Source organism: Panicum virgatum, chromosome 2K, assembly GCF_016808335.1.
Source record: "Panicum virgatum strain AP13 chromosome 2K, P.virgatum_v5, whole genome shotgun sequence".
Classification (NCBI taxonomy): Eukaryota; Viridiplantae; Streptophyta; class Magnoliopsida; order Poales; family Poaceae; genus Panicum; species Panicum virgatum.
Genome location: NC_053137.1, coordinates 33696214 through 33703689, shown reverse-complemented (window position 1 = coordinate 33703689; position 7476 = coordinate 33696214). Strand labels below are relative to the sequence as shown.

The following is a 7476-nucleotide window of genomic DNA, read 5'->3' as shown; positions in this document are numbered from 1 at the left end:
CCTCACCGGCCGTCGTCCAGCTCCACTCGCTGCAGTAGATCGGGTAATTGGGATAACCCGATGCCCGAACCCAAATTTTCGGGAACCCGAATCTTCGGGTATTCTTTTTTTTTGGGTAAATTTCGGGTAGCAATTCTGATTACCCGAATTTTTAATGAATTACCCGACCCAATTTTACTGAATTAACCGAATGCCCAGGCCTACTATTGGCACTCTACTTCTTAGTTATTCAGATCCTATTTTTTCATATTCCTAGTACTTATTTGCTTGTAGTTGAATAAATAAAGATTCAAATAGATCAATAATCAATAGGTTACATTTCTAGAAAAATTTTAGTACCCTTTCATATTTTTCTGATTTAAAATGAATTAGTTTTGACTTTTAGATCTAATTGAATTTTTTTATTGTTTTAAAAACAAAAAAAACTTCTAAAACCACCCTAAGGACCAAACTTGTCCGATTTCGATCCTAGTTATTAGGACCGAACCGGACCGCCGGTCGGACCAGAAAAACCGCGAACCAGAGACTACACCGACTCGGTTCACTTAAAAGACCGTCTGTGCAATCGAACCGGAAAAAACCGGTTGAACCGGCCGGTTTTTTGCCGGTTCCATACGAACCGGACAGCTTTTGAAAGTTTACCCATTTTACCCCTCTATCGATTCAGTAAAGTGTTTTCTACTCAAGGGTATAACTGGAAAGACTTAGTTGTTCTCACATTTAGGGTTACCAGCGACATTTGGGAGGGAAATTTTTAGATCCTTGGGTTACCACCGTGCCAAGCTATCGTAGAAGCGCTCCTGTACATCTTCCACCTCTAGCCAGGGGAGAGGGGAGCGCCCGCCGGCAAGCTAGGGGACGGGGGAGGGGGAGGGGGTGGCCGGCGAGGGTGGTCGGTGGGGGGAGCGGCCGCCGGCGAGGCCGGGGTGGTGGAGGGCGGCGGCGGCCTTTAGATTCGGAGTTGCTGGGGTGGCGGCGGCGGCGGTGGAGGCTCCATGGCCACCGGACTTAGAAGAGAAGGTGGGCGGGGGGGGGAGGAATCGACCGGCGGTGGGCGGTGGTGTGTGGGCGGGCGGCGAGGCGGCGCGGCGGAGCGCCGCCGCCGGCCGGGCCAGGTCTCGGGCGGGGCGTGGCGTCGAAGGAGGGCGGGGATGCGACCTCGGTTAGCGTGGCGGCGGTGGAGGGCGGCGGCGGGGGCGGCGCTCGCTGCTGCGATTGGACGCCTTCAATCGCAGAAAGGCGATGAATAGACGCCCCCCTTTCATTTGGCGCTGCTAGGCGGCGGCGCATCTGAGACGAGCGAGAGGAAAAGGCGGCGGCCGGCGGCGCATCTGCTTCGCTGGGTGAAAAGGCCTGCTCCTGCTCTTCGTCAGGTCAGAGGCGCCCCCTCCCTCTCATCCCCTGCTCGTTCTTGACCTGCAGCAAGCCATCGGTGGCCTCAAGCTCTGAAGTCTGAACTTGTCGACCTGTCCCTGCAGCGGTGCAGCCTGTTCTCAGCGAGATCCAGCGGCCGGGGGCAGCAGCAGGCCCCAGCAGCACGGCGCTCCAAGCCTTCACCTCCCTGAGTCCCTTTCCGTGTCGTACGACGGTGTGCGGCCGGCCGGCCGGCAGGGTGACGTTCCACAAGCAAGGAAGCAAAGCCAGCACAACATGGCCAACGGTTAGTATCTTGAGTTCCAGACTGAATACTTTATTGATTCAATTTGTATAGTGTGCGTTAAGTCTTGAGTTGAGACTTTGCAGATTCAGTGAGAACATTAAACTTGCATGCAACTCAGAGTAAGATATTAAATGGATATAGATATACTATGTTCTGTTGCTTATTATGGCTTTATCTTGGCATAGTGGATTCTTCAGGAACTCCAACTACAGTTGACAGCATCCCAAGTTCAACACCTAGTGTTCAAGATGCAGAAACAGTAGCAAAGACAAGAAGAAAAACTGATCCAGCATGGGGATATTGTACACAAGATAGTTGGGTCATCTATGAGCTTATTTTTCTTATGATAAACTATGCATTATTTAGTATGTAATATTAATTATTATTTGTATATATATGACCGGTTCATAGTATCCGTGACCGGTTCAGTTCAACGGTTCAAAACTTTTGAACCGACGGTTCAACCGGTTCATAACGATTGAACCAATGAACCATCAAACCAACGCTCTCACCGGTTCGATAACCGGTTCGGTCCTAATAACTTGGGTTTCGACAGTTGGATGACTCGTTATCCGGTTGTAGTTGAACATTGAAAACTGAACTTTTTGTGATAGTTCGAAGGTGTAAATTAGATTTTTCCCAAATTAAATGGCTACCCTTGACAAAGGGTAGCGTTGGTATCATAATCTACACGTAGCGGGTATAGTTTAGTAGTAAAAGTGTGATTCGTTCTATTAATGTTGGGTATAAATATACCAGATATCCAAAGATTAAAGTTTAGGGGCTAAGACGCTCCGTCAGCCAGCCTGGTAGCGTCACCGATTGGCCCCGACCTATACGAAGGGCTCTTCGCCTCGTCCGACCTAAGGTAGCGAACCCCTTCCGCCCGACCTAAGGGAAGGGCACGCATCCTGCCCGCCTTGTCAGGCGGTCAAGCGGATGACAGAGGAGATGCACCCGGCCTGTGGCAGGGGCCCACCACGACCCGCGCCAATCCAAAATAATATTGTACATGATTTTTATAATAAAAAACTGCATTATATTTAGTATAGTCACCGATTTCTAGGTTAATACAATCAGCTAATTAAGGAGCACATATTTGAATTCCGGCCCTCTCTCTTCTACAGATCTAATCAACATATTCCATGTTACCCTATCACAACAGCAAAATACGCCCCCCGGTGTACGCTTGACCATATATGCATATATTTTACAAGTTGATGCATCTATTTGCATGTTTTGCAACTGGTTGGACTACAATCATAGAAGTTGAGGAATGGTGGGTGCAATTTTTTTTCTAGAGCCAAATTCTCACCGTTTTGTTTTTAGTGGAGAAAAAAAATGGCTAATAAAAACCAAATAATCGAACTCGGAACTCTTCCAGTGGAAAAGCCGAAAAAGGCCCAAAAGCCCAACAAGCAAACTCAGCCATCATGTTCGTCCTGCGAATCCAGTCCGTCGACGACCCCGCCGCCTCCCCGGCCGCCGTCGCCGCCGACGAAGTCGGCACCAACAGCGGCGCCGCCACCACTTCCCACCCCCTCTCCCCGTCCTCCAGCCACCCTTCCCCTTCCGCCACCACATCGTCCCTACCTCACCTTGAGGTCCCCGGCGCGACCTCGGCCGCGCCTGCACGAAGCCCTAGGATCCACCACATCAGCGGCGTCATCCACCTCTACCGCTCGTCGTCCTCCACCTCCAACTCCTCCTCCTACGCCTCCGCCGTCGCCGCCACTTCATCCTCCTCTTCCGGGCTGGCCGCTCCGCAGCCCGCCTCCGATTCGCTCCTCCCGGTAACTGCTGTTCCTTGTTGCTCTGTTACTTGCTTGGTCGTTTTCACGCGCGCTGATGCCTGGTTGCCTCCTGTCTCTTTTGCAGCCATGGCGAGACACGCGCCTTCTGGTGCTCGCAGTTCCGACGCGCGTTTCGCCGGACGACTTCATCCGCTTCTGCGGCCCCTACCTTGGGCGCGCCTCGGACATCCGTTTCATCAGGTGAACTATCGCCTATCAGTTTCCTTAATTGCACTATGCTCTGTTTATTGAGCAATTTACTTACTCATGCTGTTGTAACTTCTAACCGTAGAGATGATGGGGTGGAGGACCGTTATGGCGTGCTTGTGGAGTGAGGACCAGAAGAGCGCTGACGGGTTCTACTTGGACCTGAATGGCTGGAGGTTCTCGTCCTCAGAGGTGCTAATTTTGTATTTTCTCAACTTTGCTGATCATCATAATATGAAACTGTTGCTCAATTGGGGAGTGCGCCTGATTACCTCTTGTTCCATGGCGTAGGGGGAGGTTTGCCATGTTCTGTTTATAGCTGCAGTGCAGTATACACCGTCTACTGAGATAGCAGCGACTCCACCGGTTGGATCCACCGAGCTTCCAATATGTCCTGTTTGCATAGGTAAGCTTACTGTTTTTTTGGATTGCTTTGGGGCTCTACTGCACAATTTACAAGCACATGTACATGCCATGGTGTCACAACATTTGAATATTGTGCGTAGCAACCTATATATGTTCATTAGTGGGGGTGAATTCCTGTTGTGATCTCTAATGAAGATATTTGATCACTTCTGTATGCTTGGAAATAGCACCCCGTGAGTTTGATAAGCTCTGCAAAATTGAAACTTATGTGTCTTTGGAGTCATAGTTCCTTATTGACTTAACTAATAACTATATTCCTGAAGTGTATTCCAATGCCTATTGATTTTGACGAACTACTTTAAAGTTGCCTTCAGCATGCACTTTTCTAACATCCTAGAATCGATACCCCTTATTGATTATGGTCTATCAAATTGTATTTCCAAAAATTTTTTCAGGAAAAAAGAACTAGTTTTATGGCTTACCATATGTTGCATAACCAACATTGTTTACACGTGGAACTTCATAAATAGTAGATACTAACTTTGTCAGTTTTTTGCCCATAGCTGTGAACTTAAACACCTTTCTGTTTGATGCAACATTTCATTTATTTTTCATATTTTGTTGGTTGTTTTCAAGTCACCTGTTATAAGGTGTTTCATGCCTAATTGTTCTGTGTTTTCCATTTTTATGTGTCAATTAATCAGAAAGATTGGATCAAGACATCAGCGGGATTCTGGCAACTACATGTGATCATTCATTCCAGTGTTCATGCGTTTCAGTGTTGGTCAATTCATCTTGTCCGGTAACGAACAATTGTTTTGCTCTCTTCCTCATTTCCTCATCTAGGGCAACAAGCAATCACACAGTTGGCTTGTTATGGTTATTCTTCTTCCTCGTGATATATCTGCACTGGGTTTCCAATGAAAACTGCTGATACTAATTTCTATTTGTGTTAATTAGATAGTCTTCTTGAGGATTATTGAATTTCTGGTTGCGTTATGCTTGCTTTCCTTTATGGTAGTTGGAAATACATGACAAGTCCAACATGAACTGTTTAATGAGTCTTGGGACCTTGCACATGTCAATTGATGTCTTTGGCACCCAGTAGGAACCCAGGGAAGGGGCACATGCAGTACTGATTACTGAATATTCACTCATGTCTGCATGTATATTCTATATAAGAATCACACCAGATTGGTCATGCTGATCATGTGAGTCCTAGGGGCATTATACAGACATACATGGATTGCAATGCTTTAAATGAGCAGCAGATACTTGCTTATGTATTCCAATTTCCAATATATTTCAGTTCGTCGACCAGATCTAATATATAGTTGGTTCCAGTGTATTGAGAACTCTTAGCCTCCACTATCACTTAGGGAACTTTACTCATAGTTGTTTCCATTTCAGGTATGTCAGTTTTGTCAGAGGCAATCCGAAAATTCTACATGCTCTGTTTGCCAAACAACTGGAGACCTCTGGATATGTGTGATATGTGGTTTTGTTGGATGTGGAAGGTGTCAATACCCTACTGACGTAATATTTCCTGTTGTAATAACTCTTTGTCTCTCAAGGCTATTCATGTTAAAGTATTTTCCATGATTTCGGAGTCAAGGTTAAGACTGCTACAGGGAAAGATATACGGTCATAGTGATGTGGGACATTGGTTGTCATCAGAACAATTACTATACACATCTTGGAATGAATTCAAACTCTCTCTAACTGCCCAAACCCTATCTCTAACTGCCCCAACAATCTTGCCTTTATTGATTTCGATGCTCTAGGTATAAGGAAGGACATGCGAAACAGCACTGGAAAGACACTCAGCACTGCTATTTGCTAGACTTGGAAACGCAGCGTGTTTGGGATTATGTTGGTGACAGTTTTGTCCATCGACTGAATCATTCCAAGAGTGACGCAAAGCATGCTAAGTTTAAGTCTAAATGTAAATACTCTGGGGATGACTGTGTACACTGCTCGTGCAGTGATGACTCAGACATGGGTGGAGCCATGTTCAGCAGCAAAGCTGAAACAGTAAGAATTTTAATCTCACTTGATTCGAATTACTGAATCATTTCTTTTTGGTAATTTCATTTTATAACTTATATACACTCTGCTCTTTTCAATAGATCGTGGACGAGTACAATCACCTCCTGGCAAGCCAACTCGAAACTCAGAGAGAGGTGCACTCCACTTATCTGCAGAGTTTATATGTCGCTGTTGGTGTATAGACTTTTTAGCCAGTTAAAACTGTAGTTTTTTTTTCTGATTCATTCGTCTGCCTATATTCTTTCATGCTCAGTATTACGAGGGCATGTTGTCTGAGGCTAAAAGAAACAAGGAACAGCACATTTCTGAAGCTGTTGATAAAGCTGTAAACGATAAGGTTCAAGAGATCCAAGTTAAGCTTGAGAACCTCATCGTTGAGAAAAAGAAAGTTGCAGAAGTGAGCATTTTTGTCCCATGCATGTTATGAATCACAAGCTGCACCAGTTGTTAGCATTGTAACTCATGACTGTTTTTTTGTGTAACTATTTTGTTCTTTTTATTTGTAGATAATGAAAAACTCACTAGAAGCCAAGATGTGTGGCGTCAGACACTAAGAGACATAGAGGAAACGTATGCTCGGTGCCTTTATGCAAAGAGGAACTATTACTATTATGGTTTCGAAAAACAGAAACAGTACTATTTATATGTTATTGTTGGAAGGATTGAGTTCATTATATCTGCAATGATTTAAGGACTGCATATGTTCTTGAAGTGTTAGTAAAATGAAAAAGTTGATTGCTCTATTCTTTTGTTTTTTGACCACTAAGTTGCCTTTTGTTTGTTTGATAAATTTACACTCACAGGGAGAGAGCACAGTTGAAGTCAAGGACGAAATGATCCGTGACCTGGAAGAACAGGTGCTTATCGTTTTCTTTTGAAGTATACCTTAGATGGTGGTATTTCTATTCCAGTAGTAGTACAACGGTCACTCATTAACGTACACTGTAAATTTCATGCAGCTAAAGGATTTCAAATTTTCCATCAAGTTGCAGAAGTCAATAGGCTGGTACCACTTGCTATGGTGCCAGATTCTGGAGGCAAGGGTAAAAGGTCATCAAGAATAAGCAGCAAGAAGAGGAATTAATAGCAGCTTTGCCTATTGTCAAAAACATCTTTTACTGTCGACTCTAATTTGCTCTTTAGATCATGTAACAAGATAAAACAGTAAAAAAAACGTCAATAGTGGGAGCTTGACATGGTAGGCCATTATACATGATTTGTGATGACTAAAAAAACGTGAATCTTATGCTCTCCACTGGTTATAAACTGTACTTCCTTTGTTCCAAAATGTAGGTCTTTTGGTTCTTCCAGATACATTCATTTTTCTATGTATCTAAATATCCGCTATAGCTAGGTATATAGCAAAGACCATATATTAAAAAAAATTAAAACAACCTACAA

At 44.7% G+C, this 7476-nt stretch overlaps 1 pseudogene across 1 annotated transcript; it reads left to right on the top strand.

Moving 5' to 3' along the window:
* Nucleotides 1-3033: 3033 nt before the first annotated feature.
* On the top strand, nucleotides 3034-7363 carry LOC120673841 (annotated as a pseudogene). The gene is made up of 12 exons (XR_005674886.1): nucleotides 3034-3453; nucleotides 3539-3654; nucleotides 3746-3852; nucleotides 3952-4066; nucleotides 4731-4828; nucleotides 5437-5543; nucleotides 5811-6060; nucleotides 6156-6209; nucleotides 6329-6472; nucleotides 6582-6645; nucleotides 6879-6932; nucleotides 7035-7363. The product of XR_005674886.1 is annotated as a BRAP2 RING ZnF UBP domain-containing protein 1-like (transcript).
* The last annotated feature ends 113 nt before the right edge of the window (nucleotides 7364-7476 follow it).